This window comes from Babylonia areolata, chromosome 11, assembly GCF_041734735.1.
Source record: "Babylonia areolata isolate BAREFJ2019XMU chromosome 11, ASM4173473v1, whole genome shotgun sequence".
Taxonomy (NCBI): domain Eukaryota; kingdom Metazoa; phylum Mollusca; class Gastropoda; order Neogastropoda; family Buccinidae; genus Babylonia; species Babylonia areolata.
The window spans coordinates 4227030-4242029 of NC_134886.1; positions in this window are offsets into that span (position 1 = coordinate 4227030).

Below are 15000 nucleotides of genomic sequence, written 5' to 3' on the forward strand. Positions count from 1 at the left end.
GAGAGAGAGAGAGAGGTTTTATTCCTTCTCTATCATCTTACTCTTCTTTTTTTTTAACCCCTTCTTCAAACAGCGAGGCGATCACTCCCTGTCCCACACCCTCACTGTATCGCCATCATGGTAGGAGTCCTACAGCCGACACTGAGAGTTTCATGGGGTGACAAATGGAAAACGTCTCCTGGCGTGTGAAAAGATTCAGATAGGCCTGCCTGCCTGTCTGTCTGCATGTCTGTCTTGTCTGCCATCCTGCATGCCTGCCAGTTTTTGTTGGTTTTTTTTGTTTTGTTTTACTTTTACATGTCGGCTGCTCTATCGACGTGCTTAAACTGTGATCTGCGAACCAAACTGCATTTTTTTTTTTTTTTTTTTTTTTTTGAGGGGGGTGGTGGGGTGGGGGTGGATTACCATCCTTTTACGATTTTGCATGCCTTGTGTCTGTCGGTTGGTGGTTTGTCTTTTATTATTTCTGAAATGACTACAACGAAATCTTGCAGTTTCTTGAACATCTCTCACTCCTCCACCCCCCACCCCCACCCTTGTCCCCATCCGCAGCATAATAACCTTTCTCTTTTTCGGTGGCATCTTTTTTTCTTTAGGCCCTCTGTCTGTCTGACTGACTGTCCATCCACCTGTCCTTCTTTCTGATCACATTTGGAAAAACCAATTCACATTCAGCGTACATAGACTGAAATACGTCGTATATAAATAAAAAAAAATTAGAAAATGAATATATCAAATACTGGAAAGAGAAAAGAGAAAAATCATTAAAGCTAAAATTTTACAACACGGTTGTAGCAGAGTACAAAACTGAAACCTATCTTTTAAATATATCAGATACAAAACACAGACAAGCTTTAACGAAACTCAGAATAAGCGCGCATGACCTAAAGATTGAGAAAGGTAGATATTTAAATATTCCACAAGAAGACAGATTGTGCAACAAGTGTAACATCCTGGAAGACGAAATCCATCTTCTTGATCATTGTATTAAATATAAAACCTTAAGGCAACAATTTTTAAAAGATATTCAAAATTCGAATAACACAGGAAATATTCCTAGTCAGGTGATGCTAACAGATGATGAATATATACAAAGAAGATCAGGAAAATTTGTTTATGAATGCTGCTGCAATTTACTGCATTAACTGATTGATTAATTGTGTGTTTTTCCTTCCTTCATTTATTTACCATTGCACTTGTGTCTTATAAACCTTTCGGTTTCATGACAATAAAATCTATTCTATTCTATTCTGCTGTGTCGACAGTTGTTATGTCTCCCCCTTACCTCCACCAGAATAACCACTGGGGTTTTGTTTTCGTTTGGTACCATCCTTTTTGCTCAGTCCCTCTGTATGTCTGTCTGTCTGTCTGTCTGTAGTTCTTTCTTTCTGCTACAACTACATTTAGATCTCTTTTTTTTCCCAGGACTTTCTTGGGTCGACCACCGTTTTATTATGTATATAAATTCATTATGACAATTCAGAATAGATGGGAAAAATGTGAACATAAACAATAACAGATGTAAGTGATTATATATATATATATATATATATATATATAGTATATTATATATATATATATATATATATATATATATATATATATATATATATATATACATAGTCTATTACACAATCAAACACATGAAACATTTTATGGTTTTTAGTGACAATATATAAAGTCACAGACACAAACACAAACACAGACACAGAAACATAAGCACACACACACACACACACACACACACACACACACACACACACACACACACACACACACACACACACACACACACGCACGCACACAATTACATCATGTAGTTGTTTTTTTTTTCATCTGACCCTCCCCTCACCTCCAACCAAAATAATCCCTCTCTCTTTCGACCATTCATTCATCTTCTTTCTTTTGCTTATTTATCATCATTGTTGTCTTATTTATTTATTTAGTTAGTTAGTTAGTTAGTTATTGATCTATTTATTTATTTATTATCATTATTTTATTATTATTATTATTATTATTATTATTATTATTACTACCTTTTTATATTATAATTATTATTTATTTATTTACGTAAGCTTATCTATTATTTATTCACCTTTTCTCAAGGCCTGACTAAGCGCGTTGGGTTACGCTGCTGGTCAGGCATCTGCTTGGCAGATGGGGTGTAGCGTATAATTATGGATTTGTCCGAACGCAGTGACGCCTCCTTGAGCTACTGACACTGAAACTGAAACTGAAACTGCCTTCATTCCTCCCCTTCTTTGGACCATACTTCTCGTTCAGTATGTCAGTAATGTTTCTTTGCATCTGTGATAATTTTCACACACACACACACACACACACACACACACACACACACACACACACATTCATTTACTCGTATGCGTACACAGTAATCCCCCCCCATCTCCCTCCTCCCACTCGATTTTTTTTCCTTCCCTCGTCTAGTATCACTTACAGTGAAAAGACGTTAAACTAAAGAACGAACGAACAACCCTCTGTGTGTGTGTGTGTGTGTGTGTGTGTGTGTGTGTGTGTGTGTGTGTGTGTGTGTGTGTGTGTCTGTCTGCCGGTAGTCCTTTCTTTCTGCTATAGCGACAATGATACCATGTAGATTCTTGAACATGCTCTCTCCCCCTTACCTTCACAAGAATAATCCCTCTCTCTTTTGGCCATTCATTTTCTTTCATTGCTCTCTCTCTCTCTCTCTCTCTCTCTCTCTCTCTCTCTCTCTCTCTCTCTCTCTCTCTCTCTCTTTTCGGGAACATCGATCTCGTTCAGGCCCTCTGAACTCCCGCCGTTCTTTCTGCTACAATGATAATGAATGACAATGATACGGATACTTATTCAGCGCCTTAGGCCCAACACTCAGCTTATATCACAGATTGACATAAATTTACATTTGGGCCAACAGCAAAGTGAGAGCTGTATCATCAATGGTTTCTCCAGTCAATGGGAAACCATTTACAGCTTAGTCTTTTGTGAAGGACTATGACTCTCAAACTAGGAGGCAAAATTGCACTGGCTCTTAGTGCTGCAGCCTTGTGGGCTAGTTGGCCTTTGGGAACCATCCCAACGCCGACTGTCCTAAAAAAAAACCCTCTTGGCCGAGAGAGTGGGGATGTACTTGGGCAAGTACACTCTGCACTATAATCAAATTCTAGCCCAAATAGTCGGAACAGCAGTTGCCTCCTCTGCTGTTCCGATGGTCATAGTCGGACACGACTGACTATCATACAACAGTAGTGGATTTCACTATTGTATTACATCAAGCGGTCCCCCCCCCCCTCTTTCTGTACTAGATTCTACTATTGCACTACAACAAGCAACCCCCCTCACCACCACCCCCCGCCCCCATTATACACTTGTTGTAGTGGATTGTACTATTGTATTACATAAGCAGTTTCCCCCCTCATCATATACTTCTTGTAGTGGATTGTACTATTGTGTTACAAGTGGTTCCCTCCCTCATGATACAATTCTTGTACCGGATTGTACTATTTTACGACAACAAAATGTTCCCTCCCTTCTTGTACTTGACCGCACAACTGCATGACATTTTGTCACAACATGATGTGCATCTGTGTGAAATTCGGATTAGCCCTCCCCGTGGAAAGCGCGCGGCTACAGTGAAGCGCAACCCATATTTTTGTCATCGATTTTTTTTTTTACTTCTGTGAGCGTATTTATTTTACCATCAACGTGGATTTCTTGACATAATTCTGCTTGGATCATCCACCCACCCACCCCTTCTTTTATTTATTCATTCTTATTAATTAACACAGGTTCTTTTACGGGCGCAGAGTGCAGAGACCTCGATTATTATCATCTCATTGGAAAGGCTAGCATCCAGTCCACCATTGAACCCATCACTGACACTCTGTTTTACCTGCTCCCCCACCCCTCCACCCCCCCCCCCCCCAACCCACCCCTCTCTTCCTCCACCCTCCTCCTCATTCAATCGTTTCACCATACCACAGTATTACGAATTCAAACAACGTCTTTCGTTGCACAAACACGCCCCCCCGAAAAAAAAAAAAAAAAAAAGCGCGCGCGTAGACGACCAAGGCCAATGTTGGGGTTTTTTGGTGGTTGTTGTTTTTTTTTCTCCTTCTTTTTCTTTTTGAACGCGCGTGTGAAGTGTGTAGTGTGTGGTGTGTGTGGTAATTCGCGTTTCGCTCCCCCATCACAAAATACACCGACCTTATCGGCACATCGAGAGAAAGACGATACCGCCTCGCATGGCTTGCGCTTTGCGTGACACAGCCTCCTGCCGATAACATCTGATTGCGATGTTCGTGCACGCGCACGCATTTGCGTGGGTGGGTCTGGAGTTTGTTTGTGTGTGTGTGTGTGTGTGTGTGTGTGTGTGTGTGTGTGTGTGTGTGTGTGTGTGTGTGTGTGTGTGTGTGTGTGTGTGGGTGTGTGTGTGGAGTTTTTTATTTTTTTAAATTTTTTTATTCGGGGTAGGAAGGGTGGGTGGGTGTTGAGGGATAAATATGGGGCTAATTGAAGGGTGGAATGATGGAATGAGCAAATGTGGGTGGGTGGCGCGTGTGTGCGTGTGTGTGTGTGCGCGAGCGCGCGCGTGTGTGTGTATGTGTGTGTGCGTGTGTGTGTATGTGTGTGTGTGTGTGTGTGTGTGTGTGTGTGTTTTATTTCATTTTTTAGTCGGGGTGGGAGGTAGGGGTAGGAGTTGTGGAATAAACTGGGGGCTAATAGGAGGGTGGAATGGTGAAAAGAGTGTGTGTGTGTGTGTGTGTGTGTGTGTGTGTGTGTGTGTGTGTGTGTAGGCATACATAGATGAGAGCATCCCTGGTTCTGTCCGTTTGTCTACATCTACCTATCTATCTTTGTCAATGTCTATCTATTTATCTATCTTTGTCTATGTCTGTCTGTCGGTCTGTCCGTCTATCTATCTACCTATCTATCTTTGTCTATGTCTGTCTGTCCTATCTATATATCTATCTTTGTCTATGTCTATCTATCTATCTATGTCTATGCCTATCTAGCTAGCTAGTTAGCTAGCTAGCCAGCTTTGTCTCTGCCTATCTGCCTCTGTGTGTGTGTGTGTGTGTGTGTGTGTGAATCACTTCATCACACATCTTTTTCTTCTTCTTCTTCTTCCCTTTCTCTTCCTCTTGCTTGCAATACTCTAAATGTCTCCACACTGGGCACAAACACACAATGTGTAAAAGGAGGTGTGTTTTTTTCCCCCTTGACAAACGTGAGCGACAGCGGAACCGGAGGATCAGAAATCACAGTCCAGTTTCATCCCGAATTCCTGGAATGCGAATGAGACAATATTTTTGATAGAAAACGAAAGAAATCAACGAACACACAGACGGGGGGAAAAATGAAAAAGAAGAAAAGAATATGTTAAAAAAAAAAGAAAGGAATAGAGGGATGAAAAGGGCAGTCAACAAACAAATAAACAAAAGGAACAATATGATGAATAACCAAAGAAATAAACGAAAGAATCACCGAAAAAGAAAAAAAACAAAACAGTTATCTTTTTGATTTTCATTTTCACTCGCGATGTCCTGTCAACTATGACAGAGCAGAAGAAGAAGGAGGAGGAGAGGGAGAATGAGGAGGAGGAGGAGGAAGAGGAGAAGAAAAAGAAGAAGAAGAGGAAGCAGAAGAAGAAGAAAAAGGAGGAGGAGGAAGAGCAGAAGAAGAAGACGAAGGAGGAGAAGGAGGAGGAAGAGCAGAAGAAGAAGACGAAGGAGGAGGAGGAGGAGGAGGAAGAGGAGGAGGAGGGAGTAGAAGAAGAAGAAGAAGAAGAAGAAGAAGAAGAAGAGATTCTTTTGAAGCAATCGCTGTTTCTCTAGCTCTTTGGGTTTTCGGCTGTTTTGCTTTTTTATCTGACACCCCCCAACAAAGACGTTCGTGATATCACAAAGCGACACAGCAGACCCTGTTGTTGGTAGGAGTGGGAAATGTAGAATTGAATTTCATGTTGCATTAATTTCAATCACGGTCGAAGCATAACTGTGAATGTGCCAGTGTCCATTTTGTGGGGCTGTTGTCCGCCCCCCCCCTTCCCCCCCCCCCCCCCCCGACCCCTTCATCTCCCCTGCCCCCCTTTCTTATTCATTGGCGCTTTGCATGTATGCACGCGTGCTCAAGGGAAACGGGTCACACACACACACACACACACACACACAAAAGAGTCACGAATATTCTTATTATTCGCAGGATTTCGAGTCACATCAATGGTTTTGTTCATCCAAATCTAAACATGTACACAAATGAAAATACAGGAAATTGATGGAGAAAAAAACAAACAAACCCACACACATGAATAAAGATCTTAGCATCTTATGAACTTTCCCATGTTGATGACTTTTGATGGGCGCAATAGCCGAGTGGTTAAAGCGTTGGACTTTCATCAATCTGAGGGTCCCGGGTTCGGTGTCGCCTGGTGGGTAAAGGGTGTAGATTCTTCCGATCTCCCAGGTCAACATATGTGCAGACCTGCTAGTGCCTGAACCCCCTTCGTGTATATACGAACGCAGAAGATCAAATACGCACGTTAATGATCCTGTAATCCATATCAGCGTCGGTGGGTTATGGAAAAACGGAGTATGGTTGCCTACATGGCGGGGTAAATAAACAAAACGGTCATACACGTAAAATGCTAAATGGTACATGTTTGTTTTTCAGTTTAACGTCTTTCCACTTGAAGTGATATTAGACATGTTTGTCTGTGTGTGTATGTGTGCGTGCCTGAAATCTGATTGATCGACAGAGGAAACGAATGATGAGCGCCTTGCGGCAGCTGTCAGTCGGCTCTACCCAGGTAGGCAGCCTGTTGTGCAAATGACTCCGTGTTTGAAAAAGCGCTTAGAGCTTGGTCTCCGACCGAGAATTGGCGCTGTATAAGTATCCATAATAATGAATGAATCAATCAATCAAATTTTCCCCACTTTCAAACACACTCCCCTTCCTTCTTTCAGCGAACAGAAAAAAAAAAAAAAAAATTGATTTCGGATTCAAATAATTCTATTTTTCAATTGGCAAGATATAATTTCGAAGATCTGCGAAATTTTGGGCGTTCCATAAATGAAATTAAATTAATATCCAAACACATCCATATCACAGTTAAGTGACGACAAGAAACGCATTTCACGTGGAATATTATGACGCCTGCCAGACTCAATAGTTAACTGACTACAGCACCTGGGATATATCAATGATAACATGAAACAGCCATGAAGATTGGCAATATATATATTTCTCTTGCAAAATTAGCAGTAAGGTTTCTATATATATTTATTACTATTTCCAGGGCATTATGTCATCACACACACACACACACACACACACACACACACACACACTCACTCCACCCCTCCTCATACACACAAACACCACACGTTTTTCCACTCGTTCCCCTAAAAAAAACAAAAAACAAACTTTCCCCTCTTCCTTAGCCTACCTTCCTACCCCCATCCAACCACGCTGACTCACTCACCACACACAAACACACACACACACACGCACGCGCACGCGCCCCCCCCCCCCCCCCCCCCCCCCCCCCCCCCCCCCCCCCCCCCCCCCCCCCCCCCCCCCCTTTTTCCCAGCATTCAAATACCCACCCATTCCTATTCTCATCGTTTCACGCGAGAGCAGCGCGAAACGAGAGATCAAATTCAGCATGTACCCCTGTCAATGACGCCCCAGTTACCAGATGTTCACAACCTTCATCATTTTTTTTTCTCTTCCACACATTCCTGGGTTATGAAAATTAATGATCCCACTGTTTTGGAGATGACAAAAGGTTGAAATGAGGGAAAAGGCGAGGAAGATGGATGGTGTGTGTGTGTGTGTGTGTGTGTGTGTGTGTGTGTGTGTGTGTGTGTGTGTGTGTGTGTAAGAATAACTTTATTATCTCCAACTGGAGAAATTTGGTCAGGTGCATTATCACAACATAGACAAGTAAACAACATGGGGACCATAACTGTAAAAGTCAACAACAGCTTTTACGAATATTACGAAGATACAAATGTAAAAAAAATATCACATACACCGTTTCATACATACATCCACACACTGCAGGTAATAACTAGTATTCTCAATGTAAAAACAGAAAGAATTAAGAAACATTATTGAATATAATTATAAACATAGCCTACTATACTGCACATTGATTATAATAGATAAGATAAGAATAAAGATAAATTGCGGAAAACCGCAACCAGATAATCAGCACACACCCGCACAACCCACCACCCCACCCCACCCCCACGCACCTCACACACGCGGATTACTTGATTAACTCTCTCCATACGAACGGCGAAAGAGACGACGTTAACAGCATTTCACCCCAATTACCATCATCAAAATGTTGCACACGAAGGCTCTTATACTGCTCTTATACTGAAGACGTGAATGTTGACAAAGAATACCACAATTCTGACGACGGAAGCTAAAGGTTGGGTCATTCAGACACCCACTGGACATCCAAGGGGTCTGTGTAGAGGAGAAGAGAGGACTGGCCGTACTGAGTGAGTAAACAAGAGTAATAAACATATGTTCCCAAATAAAAGCATTTCACATAATGTGTGTGTGTGTGTGTGTGTGTGTGTGTGTGGAATGGAGGGGACTGCAGACTGATGGACTGATCATGAGGCAGACTGGTTAAGACGCACATGTGTCAATACAGTGACTGAGAGGGTCTGGGTTCGATTCCCGCTCTCGTCCTCTCCCACCCAAGTATGATTGGAAAATCATAATGTTTATCTTTAATGCATTAAAAGCAGAAAGCGCTCAGTCTTAGATGAAAGGCATGTTTCTAAATAACCCTTAGCTTTTGGTTATGTTATTCTTGCTAAATTTTGTTGCTCATCCAACGTAAGGTCTGGTTTTCATGTGTGTGTGTGTGTGTGTGTGTGTGTGTGTGTGTGTGTGTGTACAGCACGTGCATCCACATGTGTGCAGGTTGGTGGCCATTCATTAAAACAGTTCTGAGTTCTGATTGGAAAAAAATCATCAAGATGAGCATCTTGTCATTCCGGAGACGATAAACTGAGGTCACATGTATTTGTATTGTATTTGTATTTGTATTTGTATTTCTTTTTATCACATCAGATCAGGGAGGGGGGGGGGGGGGGGGGGCGTAGTGAGCAGAATCAACCTTACCTTGCTTCCATGGACAAATATTCTTTGCAACTTGAAAATCCACAGCAGCTCCAGCATTCAATACTGTGTCACGCTTCTCAACGGGTCCTCTTCACTGACGGAAATCATTTCGAACACAGTCCTTGTTTGACGTGTGTGCATTTTCCCACTTCACATGACTAGCTATGAATAAACAGTGTGTGGCAAAACAGATGCTGTAAGTTTGTTCTTGCAGGCAATTAACAAATAATGAGGCCAGGAGATGAAATGATTAACAAATAGTAAAGAGTTGTAACTCTCCATTACACAAGGTACACAACTTCAAGTCAGTGAGGCTTTCCCTGCCGATTCAGCGAGCACACAGGTAAATAAAAGGTACATTGGAACAAACCCAGACACTTCCTCAAAAAAGGAAGCACCGGGCCTGTCTTGTCTTGCAGGCAATATCTGAGTTCCACCACGTTTTCTTTTTCTTCCATCGCAGTGACCACAGTCATCTTGTTTTAGAAATACACACAAAGGTCCTTTGTGTTCAGACTGAAGACAACACAACTGGTTCACTTTGAATTTTCCACTCCATGTTCACAGCAGTTCACAATAAATAGCGAGGTTGAATCTGTATCTGATGGGAACATTGCTGTCGCCAAGATTATGGCATTATAGTGAAGAAATGGTGAGTTCATATTTTTCTTTATATATATATTTCTTCGTGTTTATTTTTCACACAGAATGTTGAGGAGTCCGCTTCCATATTGTACGTCGTCGTCGAAATGTGTTTCTTTGCACCATAACCATTCCATGAAATGCTCCCTGTTCACTGTAATTCCTTTTCATTCAAGCTAATCTGTGCGGCGTTCTAAGGTTGTGTCAGTTCACAGACCTCTGACTCTCACGGCGACTTGCACGGGTAGCTCGTGATAAATGTGTGATTTAATTTTTTTTTTTTTTTTTTTTTTTTTACTGTCAGTCGAGCCCTCCACCAGTGGACAATGACAAGACTCCAGCACGAGCAACTTGACACAAAGTTCAACTCGACTGGTGTGTCAACTTGAACATGTGTGTGTGTGTGTGTGTGTGTGTGTTGTATTTGTATTTTTTGTATTTCATTTCGTTTCATCACAACAGATTTGTAAAATTCGGGCTGCTCTCACCAGGGAGAGGAGTCGCTACAGTACAGCACCACCCTTTTTTTTTTTGTAGTTTTTCTTGCGTGCAGTTTTATTTGTTTTTCCTATCGAAGTGGATTTTTCTGCAGAATTTTGCCAGGAACAACCCTCTTGCTGCCGTGGGTTCTTTTACGTGCGGTTTATCGTCTCATCCGAATCACTAGCGTCCAGACCACCACTCAAGGTCTAGTGGAGGGGGGAGAAAACATCGGTGGCTGAGCCGTGATTCAGATTATCTCGCTTCCTAGGTGGACGCGTTACCTCTGGGCCATCACTCAACATGATTATGGGTTATTTCAAATGCAGTGAGGCGTCCATGAGAATCTGAAACTACAGACTGAAGACAGGGGTGGGGTGGGGGGATGGGGTGGGGTCGGAGAGGAGGGGAGGGGTGGCCTAGTGATATAAGGCGCCCAACAGATAAACGAGTAGCTCCGGGTTTGTGTCCCTTGTTCAATATTGTCAGACGCAACAGTCGAGTGGTTAACTCTCTCCATACGAACAGCGAAAGAGACGTCGTTAACAGCGTTTCACCCCAATTACCACCATCAAAATATTGCACGTGGAAGGCTCTTATACTGAAGAGGTGAATGTTGACAAAGATACCACAATTCTGACGACGGAAGCTAAAGGTTGGGTCATTCAGACACCCACTGGACATCAAAGGTGTCTGTGTAGAGGAGAAGAGAGGACTGGCCGTACTGAGTGAGTTGATTCGGACTCAGTCTGACGGTCCCCGAGTTCCAGTCCCGAGTCATCACGGCGCCTGGTGGGTAAAGGGGTGTGGTGGGGGGGGGGGGGGGGGAGATTTTTTCTCCACATCTCCCGGGTTCACAGATGTGCAGACACGCTTTTGCCTGAACCCCGTTCGTGCGTGTATACGGCATGCAAAAGATCAAATACAGACGTTGTTAAAGTTCACATTATCCATGTCAGCGTTCGGTGGGATTTGGAAACAAGAACAAATCTAGCATGCAAATATTCACGCTTTTGAACATTACATTGTTTCAAGATACAAAATCGAAGAATATAACGCTAAGATCGCATGTGAAACACACAGCTTCAAAATAAAATGGTTGCCATACTTACCTTTAATTAGAAACAACATATAAAAACAATATTCCAAACCATGTATGGAAATAAAACACAACTAAGTTAGATGTTGAAAAAATGGTGCAAGTTGATATGTAGGGATATGGATATCTATTACTTTTTTAAGACTTATTTAAAATGACTTATCATAACATTCTCAATTGTTTTTACTTAGAATGTTATATGTGTATATCAATTATATGGGTTTTTTTGTTGTTTTTTTATGTTGTTGTTTTTTTTGTTTTCCTATTGTTACTATGTTTTTGTCATATTTGTCTTTACTCTTTTCCCAATATATGTATTTATTCATTTATGTCTTCATGTCAATTGTCCATGTGTTATAAAAATGGGAAAATAAAAAAAAGCTTAAAAAAAAATCTAGCATGCAGCCCCCGAAAACCTGCATACCTGCATAACCTGCAGGTATGAATACCTGCATGACGGGGATAAAAACGGCCATACACATGATGGTCCACTTGTGTGTACGAGTGTTCGGGAGAGCCGCGGCCCACGAACGAAGAATAATCAGTAGAAGAAGAAGAAGACGAAGAAGACGAAGGAGAAGAAGAAGAAGAATTACGCACGGACAGGCGAGACAGGCAGTTACCAGGATAAACCATTTGAAACAGTGCTTTACCGTTTACAGGGGCAAACATCTGATAAAAAAAAAAAATCGCTCTGAATAGTTTGACCTGTTTGTTTCCATTACGGCTGTGTGAACTCTCTGTCCGTTGAAAGAATGAACAAATAAATAAATAAAATAATTAGTGCCTTGCTGCTTGGAAAACGAGATTGTATGTAGCTGATTGTTTATCTTTCTTTTTCCCAAGAAGGTCAACAAGGCTGTGTGTGTGTGTGTGTGTGTGTGTGTGTGTGTGTGTGTGTGTAAGAAAAACCTACAGAAAACCCCACAAACAAACAAATAAACAACAACAAACAAACCAGAAACACCAACAAACAAAATAAACTACAAACAAAAGAGTGCCTTGATGTTCGAGAAGAATCCTGGTACATATATTTAAAAAAAAATGCGAGAAAAACTCGAGCCATTTACTTGACAAAACCTCCATTGGATCTGTCGCTGTCACTTAGAAAGGCACGAGCACACACTCGCGAGACAAAAAAACAACAACAAACAAACCAAAAACAAAAAAAAAAAAGAGAGAATAAAAATAAGATAAAGAAAAATACATGAACAACATTGATAAAAATGTCTGGAACATTTTGTCGGATTACAACCATCTTATTGACTCTTGAACACCCGTGGGGAGAGGAGCAGAAAGGTAATTTTGCTGCTGGGGGTACTTGACTGTCTCTTGGAGAGAGACACTTTCAAAACACTTTGCTGCTGAGATGGGAAAAGAACGAGCACCTGATGACAACGTTGATTTTTTTGATTTTTTTTTTCCTTCTTTCAATTTGTACGTGTGTTGTTGACTGTTTGACCAGGCAAGAGTAAAGAGTTGAATCGAATGTGTGTGTGTATACATTCGCGCGTGCGCGTGCGAATGTGTGTTGTGTTGTGGTGTGCGTGTGTGTGCGTGCGCGTGTATGTGTGACTTGAGTACAGCACAAGAGAAACATTGCTTTGTCACAAGAATAAATAAGAAGACACACACACACACACACACACACACACACACACACACACACACACACACCACACACACACACACACACATACAAACACACGCGCGCGCACGCACACACACAGACACTCAAACACACACACAGACACTCAAACACACACACACACACACACACACACACACACACACACACACACACACACACACACACACACACAGAGAGCAGCAGCTATAAAAAGAAAAAAAAGAAATGTACATGTTGGGACCACACCAACATCGCTGGTTATCAGCTGGAAGGACAAAATGTCAATTCAAACTTGACAGAACAAAGGTAGAAGACCTTTTTTCAGGCATCCTCTCTCTGTTATTGTTGTTGCTGCTTTTATGTGTGTGTGTGTGTGTGTGTGTGTGTGTGTGTGTGTGTGTGTGGATGTGTGTGTGTGTGTGTGTGTGTGGATGTGTGTGTGTGTGTGTGTGTGTGTGTGTGTGTGTGTGTGGATGTGTGTGTGTGTGTGTGTGTGTGTGTGTGTGGATGTGTGTGTGTGTGTGTGTGTGTGTGTGTGTGGATGTGTGTGTGTGTGTGTGTGTGTGTGTGTGTGTGGATGTGTGTGTGTGTGTGTGTGTGTGTGTGTGTGTGTGGATGTGTGTGTGTGTGTGTGTGTGTGTGTGTGGATGTGTGTGTGTGTGGATGTGTGTGTGTGTGTGTGTGTGTGTGTGTGGATGTGTGTGTGTGTGTGTGTGTGTGTGTGTGGATGTGTGTGTGTGTGTGTGTGTGTGTGTGTGTGTGTGTGTGGATGTGTGTGTGTGTGTGTGTGTGTGTGTGTGTGGATGTGTGTGTGTGTGTGTGTGTGTGTGTATGTGTGTGTGTGTGTGCGTGTGTGTGTGTGTGTGTGCGTGTGTGTGTGTGTGTGTGTGTGTGTGTGTGTGTGTGTGTGTGTGTGTGTGTGTGTGTGTTTTTCTGAACAAAAGTAGGGACGTCGCCAGAGGAAGACATCCAAATACAAAAACAGTGACCAACATTCGGACTCAGGGTTCGAATTTAGCGGGTCATCATCCATCATTCATTTTGCCCATCGCTCCTGGTGGAGTATAGGCCATCGACGACCCCTCGCCATCGCACTCTGTTCTGGGCTGTTCTGGCCATTCCAGCCCAGTTGGTCCCTTGCTGCTTCAGCTCTGCCTCGGTATCTCGCCTCCGGCTGATGCGAGGCCGGCCTCTCTTCCTCTTTCCCTGCGGGTTCCAGGTCAGGGCTCGGCGTGTGATGCTGGACGCTGGCTTCCTGAGGGTGTGTCCGATCCAGCCCCACTTCCTCCGCAGTATCTGCTTGGCCACTGGTTCCTGTCCCGCTCGGTCCCACAGATCTTCGTTTCGGATCTTCTCCTGCCATCGGATCTTGTAGATGCGCCTCAGACAGGTGTTGAAGAATGTCTGAATCTTCTGCTGCATCGTCTGTGTTGTCCGCCATGTCTCGTATCCGTAGAGCAGAATTGACTTCACATTGGAGTTGAAGATGCGGAGTTTGGTTTTCATACTGATGAATTTAGCGGGTGCCCGGGTAGCAAATGTTACGAAAAAGTTGGCTGGGGCACGCAAATTTTCTGTCCGGAGTGCCCAGTTTGCACCGAAAAATTGACAAGAGGCGAAAGAAAAAATGTCGTCTACTGCAGCTCTTCGGATGTTGACGGTCATGGTGCGGCGTTAGCGACGAACGTTAGTTTCCCATCTTCAATGTTAAAAGAAAGGCTCCAGAAACAGAGGCGAAAGCTCAGGATGATAAAAAGAATAAAACAGCAGGAGTACGAATCAAAGCGCCAGCATGTGTACAATTAAGTCTTGCACAAAGTTTTTTTTTTCCTTGGCACACCGTTGAAACGAAGGAAGATTGTATCTAATTCTATTATGCTGGCAACCAAAACCACAACTGGACACTCAAATGTTTTGTCCAGAGCGCCCGACTGGCACTAAAAAAAACCCCAAACAAACAAACAAACAAAAAAAAAACCGAGTTAAATTCGAACCCTGTGAC